Raw genomic sequence first — 16,860 nt, forward strand, 5'->3', positions numbered from 1 at the left:
CGGATTCCTCCCTCAAAATCGCCCAATAAAATGAATATAATGCACAGCAATGTCACAATGACACTGCTGTGTACATGTTCAGTCTTAGGCTGTGTACCCACTATGCTTTTTTCAACCGTTTTTTGCTGCGGAATTTCTGCAGCGTAAACGCTTGCAAAACGCTTTGTAATCCGTGCCCCATGATCCCCAATGAAAATCTGCATGTTCTGTGCTAATGCTGCGGATTTTTCCGCAGCGGATTTTCCCTGTGGAAAAATCCGCAGCATGTCCATTATTTGTGCATTTCTGCATGCGGGTTTGAGGTCCCAATGCATTTGAGAAACGCAAGTCAAATCCACATGTAAAAACGCTGCAAAAACGTGTCAAAAACGCGTGCAAAATCCGCAAGCGTTTTTACTGCCAAGAACATGCAAAAACGCTGTGGAAATTTTCTGCTTTATTTCTGCATCGTGGGCACATAGCCTTATGTCACTTCTTTTAACAGCTTTGGAAACCCTGAAGCTGTGAAAAGAAGTAACATGCTCATTCTTTGGGCGACTTCTGCTGGGAAGTCATCTGTTCTCTATACTTAGAAGTATAGAGTGAAAGTTGCCCCTGGAGGAGCCGCCACAAGGATGACAGCAATGCCAGCTCTGGAAAACGACCACTGACATTCTTCTTAAGCAGCCTGAGAATGCTGCGCCGATGTCTAGATGACAAAGTGTGCACATACCCTTACTTTTGTTTGTTTTGTTATTGCCTAACAGGAAGGGTATTCTGATTGTAAAGTTATTACAAATTTTCACTGGATCGGTGATAATTGATAGATCAGTGGTAGTCCTACACACTGGCCGATAGAGCATAGTGGTCCTGTATCACGTGTGAATGGAGCATTTGTCAAGCATGTGTTTTAGGCCACGGCCCCAATATCAGTATTTGGACAGTATTTGGTCAGCATTTTTTTTCAGGAGCGAGAGCCAAAACCAAGTGAGGAACAATCAGAGAAAAGGTATAATAAAAACAAGGCACCAATTCTGCATTGATCACTAGAGATGAGCGTTGTTCGACTCGAATTGTTCGCCCATCTCAAGTTCGAGCTGTTTTGAGCGGTGTTCGAGCTTTTCGGCGAACACGAACGATTTGAAAAAAATCCGGCTGTTCAAGGTTATGTTCGATAACTGTTTGTGCACCAAAATCATAACTGGATTTTTTCACAGTAATGCTGATAATCAATGTGAATACGCAGTTTGAGAGTACAGCGGGGCGGGGGGAGGGGCAGGGGATGGATCTCTGCAGAAATAATGAAGATCTCCATTTTTTTTTCTCTTTCCCACATTTACAGTGGGGAGGTGTAATCTGTCAGCCTATCAGCAGCGCACACGCGGAGCGAACTGCTTTTTTTCACACAAGGGCATGTGTCATTGGCTGTGTATGTCACATGTCCTTGCCATATAAGACCCAGCCATTTTACCCGTCGCCACCATTTTCTCACTGCTGCAGCAGCGTGTTAGACGGCACCGCTGTTGCTGTGTGCACTATACTTTCAGTGTTAATTTCAAGCCAATTTTCTCTGAAATATACAGATAGCTTGGGAGTAGGGAATAGTTGTGATTGCACTCCTTTTGAGGACTAGGTTACAGCATTTCCTACGACTTTTAGCAGGCAGGTCTGTGCTCTTAAATAGATAGGTTGGGTATAGGGACTAATTGTAATTGCAGTCCTTTTGAGGATTATTTTACAGCATTTCCTAGGACTTTTTGCCAGGCAGGTCTGTGCCAGTGCTGTGCAAGTGTTTTTCACAGCATTTGGCTAAATCTAGCAAAGCAAATCGTTTTTGGCCTCTTGCAGTGTGCGTTAGTCAGTGGAGTAGAGTATCTGTGTTGCAAGCTACACCACCTGTGAATAGAATACAATTTTTTTTACTGCACCTAGCCAAGTAAAACCTTTTGGGCATAGCATCATTCTATTAGGCCAACTATACTAAGCTCCACCAGCTTGCAAATTACAAATAATTTTTATCTGCATCTAGCTCGGAAAATAATTTTGGGCTTGTAGCAATGTGTGGGACTTATTCTTAGTCCATCTATACTAAGCTCCTCCATCTTGCAAATTACAAATAATTTTTATCTGCTTCTAGCTCGGAAAATAATTTTGGGCTTGTAGCAGTGTGTGGGACTCATTCTATTAGTCCATCTATACTAAGCTCCACCACTTCTGTATGTAATAAAATTGTTTTACTGCATCTAACCCAGCCAATCCTTTTGGGCTATTAAGACAGTTTGGCCACTCAGCTCTGCTCAGTTCCCATCCATCGTTTTTTGTGCAAACAACTCCAGAGTTGTCAAATAGTTAACCACCAAAATGAGTGGAAAAAGGCCTGCTGCAGGTGGAAAGAGGAATAGGCGTGTTGGGAAGGGAAAAAAAGGTTGTGTCCGTGGGGTAGGTGTTAAAGCAACTGTAACATCTGCAGAAGAAAGACCATCTTCCAGCCAAACTAAGATGTCTACTTCTTTTAGCGGACAATGTGATACGATCCCTTTCTTACGACCACGCCAATCGCTACAAATTCCAGATGAGGCACAAAAATAGCAGGTGCTTCAACGGATATCAAGTGCTCCTTTAAGTGGGCTCTCCTCCACCTCAACTTCAACATCACAAATACTCCAGTCTTCAGAGGTGTCACCCCAATCCCACTTGCTTCCTCACAGCTCCCAAGTCTCCAGCTGCCCATCTGAGTATGGGGTAGAACAGATGGTTGAGTCTGCAGAGCTGTTTACTCATACTATAGCCTGGGAATCAGAGGTCGGCTCCAGAGCTTCTGTGAATCCAGACGAGGAAATGATCTGCACTGATGCCCAGAATCTTTATGAGTCGGATCCAGGACCAGACGCAGAAGGTTCTGACCATAATGTAGACCCTCATTTCCAAACTGTAACTCCTGTTGGTGGAGACAATGAGGAAGACGATGATGAGACTCAAATACCTGATTGGAGCGACAATTTGAGTTTTTTGTCAGGGCAGGAAGAGGTTGGCTCTGAGGATGACGGGTGTGAGAACACACAGGGTGATGATGACGAGGTTGCAGATCCCACTTACTGTCAACCCACAGTCAGCCAGTCGATGAGGTCAGCAGAGGAGGTGGAGGAGGATGCTAGTGATGATGAGGTCAGGTTGCGCCTTCCTGGACAGAGATGTAGTACTGGAAGCACGTCAACAACTGCATCCTCAAACACAACTCTGCCTCTGACCACAAGTCGTGGTGGCTCTTCAGGTCGCATGGGTGCTAAGCCTTGCATAGCCTGGGCATTTTTCAGATCGATAAGGATGAACCAACTCGTGTTATCTGTAACATTTGTCACCAAAATCTAAGTAGAGGCCAAAAAATCCATAGTTTGAGTACTTCATGCATGAACCGTCACATGGATATGAAGCATAAGTTGCAGTGGGAAGCTCACTGTGCTACAATGCGGCCTAGCCGGCTGGGCCAACCACTGTCTGCCACATCTTGTGCATCCGCGGCCTCTTCATCCTCTGTGACTGGGGGGACAGCAGTCACACCTGTTTTGTGACGGAGACCTGCCAACTCTTTACCCGCAACAGCCAGAGTCATTGGCAAGTCATCATTTTCTTTGGAGGTGGAAAACCAGCTGGTGTTGAGCGCTCTCCGACATCGAGAGCACCACCTTTGGATCAAGGCAACCTAACATGTCCACCTGCATCTTCCTCACAGACCGGCAGTTTGCCGGGGACACCCTTCTCATCCCCGTCTAAGCACAACAGCCAGCCCTCGGTCCCTCAGATGTGGACAAGTAAAAGACAATTTCCTCCTAGCCATGAGAAAGCTAAGAGGTTGAGTTTCACCATCTGCAAGCTCTTGGCTACAGAAATGCTGGCTTTCTGCCTGGTGGACACAGAGGATTTTCGAAACCTTATGTCCGTCGCAGTGCCCCAGTACCAGATGCCCAGTCGGCATTACTTCTCAAAGAAAGGTGTGCCTGCGCTCAACCAGCATGTCGCACACAACATCACCGCTTCTTTGAGAAACTCTGTGTGTGACAGGGTGCATTTCACCACAGACACTTGGACGAGTAGGCATGGACAGGAGCGTTACATGTCGCTGACTGGACACTGGGTAACTATGGTGACAGCAGGACAAGGGGCTGCTGTCCAAGTCTTGCCGTCCCCACGATTTGTGCGTCAATCCTCTTTATCTCGAAGTTCCTCCACTGCTTCTGCCTCCTCAACCTCCTCTCGGTCCTCCACCTGCACTCAAAGCCTGTCTGGTCATGCCACATGCTTCTAACTGCGCAGAAGGGATCCTGCACACCTCCTTACTATGCTGGCAGCAGGGCTCAACGTCATCAGGCAGTTTTTACTTTGAAATGTCTTGGAAATGTGAGTCACACAGGTGAGGAGTTGTGGTCAGCTCTGGAGAACCAGTTTCATGAATGGTTGTCTCCACTGGACCTGAAACCAGGGAAGGCCGTGTACGACAATGCTGAAAACCTCGGTGCGGCCCTTTGCCGGGGCAATGTCACACACGTGCCTTGTATGGCTCACGTGTTGAACCGGGTTGTAAAGCAATTTTTATCCCACTATCCCGGACTAGATGGCCTTCTGCAGAGGGCACAGTCGCTGTGTGCTCACTTCCGCTGTTCGCATCCCGCAGCTCAGCGACTTACATCTCTACAGAAGTTGTTGGGCCTGCCACTTCACCGGCTAAAATGCGATGTGCCTACCCGGTGGAATTCAACTCTGCACATGTTGCAGCGACTGTGGCAGCACCGACAAGCCCAGGTGCAATACGTTCTGACGTATAGCCTGGGCCAACTAGATCCAGAGGTGGGGCAAATCACGCTGGAGGAGTTGTCTCAGAACAGGGACCTATGCACCCTTCTGCACAGTTTTGAAATGGCGACGAAGATGTTTAATGCTGACGATGCCATTATCAGCATGACTATTTCGGTGATTTAAATGCTGGAGCACATGTTAAACAGAATTCGGAGTCAGGTGGTGCGACAAGAGGAGGTGGAGGAAGTAGAGGAGGAGGAGTTGTATGCGGAAGGGCTAACATCTGCAAGGTCTAGACGGTCGGCAACACCAAGGCGGCAGGCATGTGAGGGTGGGGGAGATGGATTTACCAGGGCGAATGGTAGCAGCCAAACTAGTGAGGAAGGTGCAGGAGCCCAGGAAGAAGTGGAGGACGAACTGATGGAAGACTCATCAGATGAGGGAGACCTTGATTACATTTCTGTTGTGCGAGGTTGGGGGGAGAGGGCAGAGGAAGGAAGCATGATTGTTACCTCGCCACCAACACAACAGGGACTTGGTGCTCCTGGATGCGTAAGACACATGAGTGCCTTCTTGCTGCACTACCTGCAACATGACCATCGAATTGTCAGAATTCTAAATAATCCTGACTACTGGGTTGCCACACTCTTAGATCCCTGGTACAAAAGTAAATTTGCCTAAATAATTTCTGCCATAGAAAGGGATTCACGCATGCAGGAGTATCAGCAGAGACTGTTGCAGAATCTTACATGTGCTTTTCCACAAAACACCAGTGGTGCATGTAGTGAATCTCACAGTTCTAACTTGCCAACCGTGGGACTGTCGAATGTTTAGCACTCAAACCATAACAGAAACACAGTATCTGCTGGTAACAGCAATTTTGCAGAATCATTTCACAGCTTTTTTAGCCCATCCTTTGCAAGGCCACAGGAGACAAGAAGTCTGACACATAGTCAACGCCTAGAGACGATGGTACAGGAGTATCTCCAAGTAAACATCGAAGCCATGACTGTGTCACTGGACCCTTGCTCTTTTTGGGCTTCCATTCTGGATAAATGGCCTGAGCTCGCCACTTACGCCTTGGAGATCTTGTCATGCCCCGCAGCCAGCGTTCGCTCTGAACATGTGTTCAGCGCTGCTGGTGGTGTGCTGACAGATAAACGCACGCGGTTGTCCACTGAGAATGTAGACAGACTCACGTTCATAAACATGAACAAATCATGGATCCGCAAGGACTTTTCTACCCCTGTGTCATCCTGGGGAGAGTAAAAGCTTGAGGATTTTGTAAAATCACCTCACCAACCATTTTAAGCTTTCAAATTACTAATAATTTTTAGCTGTATCTTGTCTGGAAAATAATTTTGGGCCTGTAGCAGTGTGCGGTACTCATTCTATTATGCCATCTATACTAAGCTCCACCAGCTTGCAAATTACTAATAATTTTTAGTTGCATCTTGTCTGGAAAATAATTTTGGGCATAGTAGCAGTGTGTGGTACTCATTCTAACCAACCGATTTAAGCAACTCTGGGGCAATTGATGCCACTTAAGTGGTGTCTGTGCCACAAATTTTTGGAAAAAATGGAGACTCTTTTTGGAGTACCCTTGCTTTGTTTTATGTGACGTTGCCATCGTCAATTAGAGGTGGGTTGGGTCCCCCCCACCTTTTAACCTGGGTTGGGTCCCCCCCACCTTTTAACCGTAAGAAAATACATACACTACGGCTTGGGGTAACACAGATGGTTGAGTCTGAAGAGCTGTTTACTCAGAGGTCTGCTACAAAGCTTCAGTGTCTGCTAGTCAGCGTAGTAACCCAGCTGCGAAGCAAACTGCACCGCCTGTGTATCTAATAATGATTTTTAAATGCATCTAGCCTAGGCAGACTGTGGGGACCCCTAACCAAACCCAGACGCTCAGCCCCCTAATGCCCCCCTTTCATTGACAATACAATCATGTAACTCTTACAACTGGATGGGTGAGGATCGGTCACAGCTTTATTAACTGTTTATACTCATTCCATTAGAAATGCATTTTATTTCTAAAATAATTCAGCTTGTTGCAGCATGCCCTGTGTCTTCAGTCTCCACAGCGGCAAGTTGGCCAACAAGTGTAACTCTCCAACATGTCCTTTCTATTTCCAGGCCACGGAGGATCCTGCTTACTCGTATGCAGGACTCCGACCCCCATCCATCACTCTTAACGCTTGTTCCACTCCGTCCTAGAGTCCTGACAGGAATATGTCCAGTCCAATATCCATTAAGTGAACACCGTGGGGCCGTATGAGGCCTGCTTTATCTCCTTCCAGTTGTCGGTGTCGTATCACTACACAGCCTCTGTCTCTTATAAATTTTGCCATCCGAATATTTATTACCTGCCTTGTCCGTTCGATGGCCGTGATGTCTCAGGCACCTTGCCATACCGTTCTCGGCACAATCTCTGACCATACTATAGTTAGTTTTGTGAAAAATTATCTGAAGCGCTCAGTGTCTAGTTTCATTATTGCCATTAGTTATGCACTCTTGTGATAAGCTATGTCGTTTCCCCCAGCCTGTATAACTAAGATGACCGGACATCTTTCCTCTCTCCCTACCTTGATTACCTCCATTATTACCTGTGGCCATTGCAGGCCTCTAATACCTCTCCAGTTCAGATATGTGTTATGAAACTCCAATTTCCTCCCGCCTGGGCGGACTTTCACCCTTCTTTCTGCACAATATATATATATGAGTTCTTAATCATTGCATAGCAAAAAAACAGCAAGGAAGTGGTATTTATATGTCATGTCTTGCTATGCACCTGTTCAAGGCTGAGTTAATCAGAAATTTAAACACACATACCATGTTAAAATTGTATAGCATAGAAACAATGCATATAAATGTAAATAATCAAAAAGAAAAAGAAAAGAAGAAAAAAGGAACATATATAATAATAATCTATAAATGATCACTCATAATGATACATCAAATCATGTCTGATGTTTAAACCCGCTGGTACACGTGTATTTAAAGTATAAATCCACCAACTTTCTCTATTAAGGAGCATTCTCCTATAATCATCCACCAAATCTCCACCAATCGCCACGGCCCACGGAGGGGCCCCCACAGTCAGTGAATCCTTCCGGGAGGAAATTGGAGTTTCATAACACATATTTGAACTGGAGAGGTATTAGAGGCCTGCAATGGCCACAGGTAATAATGGAGGTAATCAAGGTAGGGAGAGAGGAAAGAGGTCCGGTCATCTTAGTTATACAGGCTGGGGGAACGACATAGCTTATCACAAGAGTGCATAACTAATGGCAATAATGAAACTAGACACTGAGTAACAGACAGGACATTTAGCGTCTCCCACTCACGCACCACCTCCTCATCTCGCCCCCTATCTGTCGGTGTCCCCCAAGGTTCAGTTCTAGGACCTCTGCTCTTCTCCATCTACACCTTCGGCCTGGGACAGCTCATAGAGTCTCACGGCTTTCAGTATCACCTCTATGCTGACAACACACAGATCTACCTCTCTGGACCCGATATCTCCTCCCTACTAACCAGAATCCCACAATGTCTGTCCGCCATTTCATCCTTCTTCTCCGACAGATTTCTAAAACTCAACATGGATAAAACAGAGTTCATCATCTTTCCACCCTCTCATTCACATCACCCATCCGACCTATCCATCAACGTCAATGGCTGTTCACTCTCCCCAGTCCCACAAGCTCGCTGCCTTGGGGTAACCCTGGACTCTGATCTCTCCTTCAAGCCACATATCCAAGCCCTTTCCACCTCCTGCCGACTCCAACTCAAAAACATCTCCCGGATCCGTGCATTCCTCAGCAAAGACTCTGCAAAAACACTAGTGCATGCCCTCATCATATCCCGCCTCGACTACTGCAACCTCCTGCTCCGTGGCCTCCCTTCCAACACTCTTGCTCCTCTCCAATCTATCCTAAACTCTGCTGCTCGACTAATCCACCTGTCCCCCCGCTATTCCCCGGCCTCTCCTCTCTGTCAATCCCTTCACTGGCTCCCCATTGCCCAGAGAATTCAGTTCAAAACTCTAACCATGGCATACAAAGCCATCCACAACCTGTCTCCCCCATACATCTGTGACCTAGTCTCCCGGTACTTACCTGCACGCAACCTCCGATCCTCACAAGATCTCCTGCTCTACTCCCCTCTTATCTCCTCCTCCCACAATCGTATACAAGATTTCTCCCGTGCTTCCCCCCTACTCTGGAACTCTCTACCCCAACATATCAGACTCTCGCCGACCGTGGAAACCTTCAAAAGGAACCTGAAGACGCACCTCTTCCGACAAGCCTACAACCTGCAGTAAACACCACTGCACGACCAGCTCTACCCTCACCTACTGTATCCTCACCCATCCCTTGTAGACTGTGAGCCCTCGCGGGCAGGGTCCTCGCTCCTCCTGTACCAGTCGCTGACTCGTTTTGTTAAGATTATGTAAATGCTTTTGTTATGTATATCCCTATCACATGTAAAGCGCCATGGAATAAATGGCGCTATAATAATAAATAATAATAATAATAATAGAGTCTACCAATACTTTGGGCGTATTAGCCCAGCTGCGAAGCAAGCTGAACCGCCTGTGTATCTAATGAGAATTTTTAACTGCATCTAGCCTAGGCAGACTGTGGGGACCCCCAACCAAACCCAGATGCTCTGCATCTAACCCAGCCAATCATTTGATAGTATTGCTAGTAGCAGAGTCGCATGGGCTCTAAACCTTGCATAGCCTGTGCATTTTTTCAGATCGCTAAGGATGACCCAACTCGTGTTATCTGTAACATTTGTCATCAAAAGCTAAGTAGAGGCCAAAAAAATCCATAGTTTGAGCACTTCATGCATGAACCGTCACATGGATATGAAGCATAAGTTGCAGTGCGAAGCTCACTGTGCTACAATGCGGCCTAGCGGGCCGGGACAACCACCATCTGCCCCACCTGTGTCATCCAGGGGAGACTAAAAGCTACTGCGTAGTCTTTTCCAAAAATTTGAGGGAATTACCACGGGAATGGTTTGGAAGAGGTATAAGAGTTTAGGTAGGACGCTCATTTTCAGTATACTTATTCTGCCGTACCAGGTAAAATCCTTCACCGTCCAAGAAGTAAGATCTCTATGGAGTTGTTCAATTAAGGGCCCAAAAGATAAAATAGATGGGAGAGGTCTCTATGAATATGAATTCCTAAGTATTTGATACCCTGGGAGGGCCAGGCAAAGGGAAAATTGGACTGGATGGAATCCTGTATGGATTTGGGGAGGGAGACATGGAGGACCTCAGACTTCGCTGCATTGATTTTAAAATTTGACCATGTAACAAAGTGATCTATTTCAGCCATAACAGCAGGGATGGATATATGTGATTGAGTGATATATACTAGGACATCATCAGCAAATGCAGAGCACTTGTACTCGGTGCCTCCCACCTCAATCCACCTAATATTGGGGTTATCGCGAATTGATGAGAGCAGGTGCTCCATCGCTAGGATGTATAAGAGAGGGGACAGAGGACATCCCTGCCTTGTCCCATTGGTGATTATGAAAGGTGATGAAAATGTTCCATTTATCTTCAGCCTAGCTGACGGATTGCGATACAGGGCAATGATTTTGGCTATAAAAGGGTCCCCTAGACCCCTACCCCAAGCTTTTTAAGAGAATAATATATGGCATGCCAGGAGACTCTATGGAATGCTTTCTCAGCATCCAACGAGAGTATCTAATTACAAATTTTTAACTGCATCTAGCCCAGGCAATATTTTGGGCCTAGTAGCAGTGTCTGCTAGTCAGCGGAGTAGCCACCGCCTGTAGATCTAATTACAAATTTTTAACTGCATCTAGCCCAGGAAATAATTTGGACCTAGTAGCAGTGTCTGCTAGTCAGCGGATTATCCCACCTGTTAAGCAAGCTATACCACCTGTAGTTTGGACTCTTAATTTTTTCAAAGGAAATGCTTCGGGCCCCCGGGACACTCAGTGAAGAGCATCGGGGAGGCACCCCAAGGCACAGAGGCTGGGATTGGCGGTAGGACGCCTTGCGGTGGACCGCCAAGCTCGATCCTTATAAAAGCTTTTTAACTGCAGCAGCTTTAGTGGACGCTACTGGAGCTGGAATTCCCGCTGCTGCTGGCATCAGACTTGCCCTCCAATAGATCCTTGTAAAAGGATTTAAAGTGTACTCATTCAAATTACAGAGACAATTTAAATTAAAAAGCTTAGACCTGCCTCCACCGCAGTGGGGCTCGCTCGACCCACCAGCGGACAGGCACCAGTATTGTGAGAGTGGGGCACGGGCAGGAACGGACTGGCCGTGTCAGCTTCGCACATTTTTGGTTATAGAAGGGCATGACATGCCTATATCTGTGTCTCCCCCTCCTTTTACTCCTCCACCTCTTTTCTTTTCGCATGACTATATGTACTTGTCACTTTTCCATGTGTTAGTTGTGTCTTCTGAGCAGTTTTTCAGCTTTTGGACACCTTTGAAGGTGTTTTCTATGTGTTTCTATGTGTTTTTGTTTGCCTGCCATTGGTTTTAACAGTGTTCGACGGTGTTCGACGAACAGTTCGACGAACATACGGGTGTTCAACGAATCGAACCGAACTCGAACGCTACGGGGGTGGCTCAACTCTATTTATCACCCGCTCCTGGTTTTGCCTCCTACTTCTGACCAAATACTGACCAGATACTGATAGTGGGGCCATACTGTTCTTATTGGGATTGCTAGACTACAGCTCCATTTTTACAGGGCATACCTCTACATTTTGTTAGCAGTATAGTGCCCTACTGATCTTCTGGTTATCACATATCAAGTGGATAGGTGAACATTTGTAATAAATTTTACAACAGAAATTATTCTTAAAATCATGACCAGCAATGTAGACTAATTTTAAGTAGAATGTTATGCTATTGTATAACATGTAGCCAGGGCTGAGGGGGACCTCTAAATTAGGTCCCCCAAGAACCTAAGTTCTGTAAAAATCAGTTTAGATAAGGTCTTCACTTAAACACTTTAATGCCCAAGAAAGAGATCAGATTAAGTCTTCTACGCCAAATCAACTAAGATAGACCGCTAAAACAATTACTTTTTAACCTTAAAGGGAATATGTCAGAAGGTATATGAAATGTAATCTGAGAGCAGCATAATGTATGGACAGAGACCCTGATTTCAGCGATCTATCACTTACTAAACTGTTTTGTGGAGTTTTCCTATAATCCTTGTTTTCTCTATTGTAGATGTAGCAGTTGTCAGAATGCTGATCTGTGTATAACCCTGTCCACACTATTGACTGTCAGCTTCATGTGTACACTGTATATTGTGAGCAAGCTGCTAATCAGTGGTGGGGGAGGAGGCTCACAAATTAGCTTGTCTGGCATGCATGTGAGTCCTAGTCTTGTAGTGATAATCTCAAGTTGATAAAACACTTATTGTATTGCAACTACAGCACACAGCCTAATAAGTGACACATCCCTGGAATCAGGCTTTCTTTCCTTATATTACTCTACTCTCAAATTAAATAGCGAAAACCTGCTGTCTGATTCCCTTTAAATAATGGCAATGTCAAAAGCAATATTTAAATTGAACACAAGTATTTTTTACATTTGGGGACAATTTTTTCTTCTTACATTAAATTAAACTATTTGAGGCTAAATCTAATTTTTACAACTGGGCTTCATTAAAAACTTTTTTGTTTCCTTAAATATTTTACCTTGGTAATAAATCAGCTAAAAGAAGCTGAAAAAAAGAAAGATAAAAGTGTTTCAAACTCTCCATCATCCCAGGGTGACTAACAGATTCTCAGTTAACTCATTTTTCAGCCAGCAATAGACAATACAACACAGAGGCTATAGCCCCAAATACATCCATTTAAAGGAAACTTGTCAGTGTAACGACAATATTGTGTGGGACGAAGACACAATCCATGTGGCAGCCGCTCCCCCACAAGCCAGGCTTTTCACTTGACTGGTAACTGACTCTTAATATCTGTATACTTTTGTACCACTACTGTTGTATTTGTATCTCTGACCATTTTATATGTATAACCCTTGAGTATATAGTGTATTATCTAGTATGCCATTAAAGTGATTTAATATACTGTATAATTTAACCTTGGGATGATCTTTTATCTCAATCTACGAATCCATACGTCCATTATTCGGTTAATTCTCATGATACCGGGGCTGGTTTCTGGAATGATATAATTTCCACTAACGGATCGGGGCTTATATTGAATAGGAACTTGTAGCACCTCTACCGGACTGATAAGATTCTGTTTTCACTGGGGCTAGTGGAAGGGGCCTCTCAGCCTGTCAGGAGTGTGAGCGAGTGGGGTGCCACGTCAGTGACTGAGTGGGCCACCTCTTTTCACTCCCGGTAGCTTCCTGAACCCATGCAGACAGCGGGTGTCTGTGTAAAACTGTACCAATCTGACCTTACGTGTCCCCAAGGGGGTGAGGGAACGTCACGTTGGTACAAAGTGCATATCCGTATCATGTGATCTGTCTGACGTAATAGCGACGTCACTCAGGAGGCGAGGTGGGGATCCTTCACACAGGGCTTATAAGCCTCCTCACACTAGCATGCTAGACCTGACAAGTCACTCTCCACAATGAGAAACATTATCTTTTAGATTCAAGTTCATTAAGTGGCACGCGTCTCTTAATGAATTTGGCGCATCCTACTCCACATGAAATGCCAGTCTTAGTGAGTCGGCGAGAGAGAAAAGAAGGATTATGGGAACTACCCTTCAGGTTGGCAATTTCATCTAGAGCATGCCATGGTAGAATCAAAACAAAAGTGCATCCAGAATTAGGCAAGATAAAAAAAATTACAAAAATATTAGCTTATGAGCTATAGTGGCATTATCTAGAGATGATTCATGCATGTATTTATTATATGCCTGCAAGAAATGTTTTAATGGGATCCACACAGCAGCAATGCTATCTATTGTACAGCAGATGCTGCCTGTCTCATGGCTCCTGACAAGCCATAAAGCAGATGTTAATATAAGCTAAAATCATATATAAAAACTAGTGTTGAGCGAACATGCTCGACACTGCTCGGTACTCGCCCGAGCATCACGCTAATCGGGATGTTCGGCGAGCACCGAGCATTTCCGGGTTACTCGGGAGGGAGCTCGGGTCTCCGCCCTGCATGTTTGGCGCTCTTTACAGAGCCAATGAACATGCAGGGATTGCCAGCCAGTCACTGTAATGCTGCAGCCATGTTGGTTGTGGGCATTACAGTGATTGGCTGGCCGCACAGCGTCACCTCGAGTATTTAAAACTGGGCGCCGCCATCTTGGACACAGTCGCTCCGGATTAGACAGTGTAGGGACAGCGCTGCTGATTTAGGGAGAGATATAAACTGCGAAATAGTTAGTGTAGGGTCTGTAAAGGCTGCCAGAACAAACAAACAGTCCTTTTCAGGACTAATATCCATCCCAGATACCAAGCAAGCAGGCTGTATAGGAGAAACAGTGGTTTTACCAGCAAACGCTGCATTACAGTCCTGTGTGCTCCTGTTGCTGAAATTGCTGGACTTAGCACCAGGTGTCGGGGACCAGGAAAAATCCTTTTTTTTTCATCTAAATCCTCCTTTTTTTTCCTCCTTCACACTGTACAAATACCCATCTTATTAACCTTTTGGTGTGTCCCTCCCCCCCCAAAAAAAAGCGTGTCTCTGATTTTTCAGACACAAATATAACTGTTGAAAATAGTCTGGTGCAGGCTAGAGAAACAGAAGTGTTGTTTTGCACTTCCACGGTTTAAACCTCGGTATTATCCATTTTGGGCCAATTGTATCTAAAAAAAAAACTGTTTGAGTGTGTCGCTCACTGTTCAGCCGCAAATATCTCTATTTAAAAAAGTGTGGTATACCCCAGTAAACAATAACTGTGGTTTTGCCATCCCACGGTAAAAAATCTCTATTATTCAGGTTTTTGTATATTTTCCGTAAAGAAAAACAGTAGTGTCTCCAGACTGTTGTGACACAAAAATATATCTGTTGAAAATAGTCTTGTGTAGGCCCGACATCCCAGTGTGGTTTCGCAGTTTCATGAGTCAAATCGCTGTACTATCCAGTTTTGGGCCTTTGGTATCTAAAAAAAAAGCAGTTTGAGTGTGTCGCTCACTGTTCAGCCGCAAATATCTCTATTTAAAAAAGTGTGGTATACCCCAGTAAACAATAACTGTGGTTTTGCCATCCCACGGTAAAAAATCTCTATTATTCAGCTTTTGGTAGCTTTTTCCGTAAAGAAAAACAGTAGTGTCTCCTGACTGTTGTGACACAAAAATATATCTGTTGAAAATAGTCTGGTGTAGTAGAGATGAGCGGTGTTCGACTTGAACTGTTCGCCAATCTCAAATTCGAGGTGTTTTGGGCGGTGTTCGAGCCGTTCAGCGAACACGAACGATTTGAAAAAAATTCGGCTGTTCGAGGTTATGTTCGATAACCGTTCGTGCACCAAAATCATAACTGCATTTTTTCTCAGTAATGATGAAAATTAATGCTAATACGCAGTTTGAGTGTACAGCGGGGCGGGGGGAGGGGCAGGGGATGGATCTCTGCAGGAATAATGAAGATCTCCATTTTTTTTTTCTCTTTCCCGCATTTACAGTGGGGAGGTGCAATCTGTCAGCCTATCAGCAGCGCACACACAAAGTGAAGTGCTTTTTTTCACACAAGCAAGGGCATGTGTCATTGGCAGTGTATGTCACATGTCCTTGCCCTATAAGACCCAGCCATTTTCCCCGTCGCCACCAATTTCTCACTGCTGCAGCTGCGTGTTAGACGGCACCGCTGTTGCTGTGTGCGCTATACCTTGTTAATTTCAAGCCAATTTTCGCACAAATCTACAGATAGCTTGGGAGTAGGGAATAGTTGTGATTGCAGTCCTTTTAAGGACTAGGTTACAGCATTTCCTACGACTTTTAACAGGCAGGTCTGTGCTCTTAAATAGATAGGTTGGGAGTAAAGACTAATTGTAATTGCAGTCCTTTTCAGGACTAAGTTAGATCAGTTCCTATCAGTTTTTGCCAGGCAGGTCTGTGCCAGTGCTGTGCAAGTTTTTTTCACAGCATTTGGCTAAATCTAGCAAAGCTAATCCTTTTTGGCCTATTGCAGAGTGTGTTAGTCAGTGGAGTAGCCTATCTGTGTTGCAAGCTACACCACCTGTGTATAGAATACCAATTTTTTTACTGCACCTAGTGAAGTAAAACCTTTGGGCAAAGCATCATTCTATTAGTCCATCTATACTGACCTCCATCAGGTTGCAAATTGAATATAATTTTTTTCTGCATCTACCTCTGAAAAAATATTTGGGCTTCTAGCTGTGTGTGGGACTTGTTCTATTAGTCCATCTATACTGAGCTCCATCAGGTTGCAAATTGAATATAATATTTTTCTGCATCAAGCTCTGAAAAAATATTTGGGCTTCTAGCAGTGTGTGGGACTTGTTCTATTAGTCCATCTATACTGACCTCCATCAGGTTGCAAATTGTATATAATAATTTTCTGCATCTACCTCTGAAAAAATATTTGGCCTTCTAGCAGTGTGTGGGACTTGTTCTATTAGTCCATCTATACTGACCTCCATCAGGTTGCAAATTGAATATAAATTTTTTCTGCATCTAGCTCTGAAAAAATATTTGGCCTTCTAGCAGTGTGTGGGACTTGTTCTATTAGTACATCTATTCGGACCTCCATCAGTTTGCAAATGGAATATAATTTTTTTCTGCATCTAGCTCTGAAAAAATATTTGGTCTTCTAGCAGTGTGTGGGACTTGTTCAATTAGTCCATCTATACTGACCTCCATCAGGTTGCAAATTGAATATAATTTTTTTCTGCATCTACCTCTGAAAAAATATTTGGGCTTCTAGCTGTGTGTGGGACTTGTTCTATTAGTCCATCTATACTGACCTCCATCAGGTTGCAAATTGAATATAATATTTTTCTGCATCTAGCTCTGAAAAAATATTTGGCCTTCTAGCAGTGTGTGGGACTTGTTCTATTAGTCCATCTATACTGACTTCCATCAGGTTGCAAACTGAATATAATATTTTTCTGCATCTAGCTCTGAAAAAA

The 16,860-nt window shown here is 44.6% G+C and overlaps 1 protein-coding gene across 2 annotated transcripts in view; it reads right to left on the reverse strand.

Annotated features, from left to right (window-relative positions):
- SUGCT (succinyl-CoA:glutarate-CoA transferase) overlaps window positions 1-16,860 on the reverse strand; it is a 1,771,027-nt gene that overhangs the window by 49,347 nt on the left and 1,704,820 nt on the right. The window lies entirely within an intron of this gene.

The sequence above is a fragment of the Phyllobates terribilis genome, unplaced genomic scaffold, assembly GCF_046119375.1.
Source record: "Phyllobates terribilis strain yellow unplaced genomic scaffold, ASM4611937v1 Scaffold_4__5_contigs__length_816908805, whole genome shotgun sequence".
NCBI classification, from domain to species: domain Eukaryota; kingdom Metazoa; phylum Chordata; class Amphibia; order Anura; family Dendrobatidae; genus Phyllobates; species Phyllobates terribilis.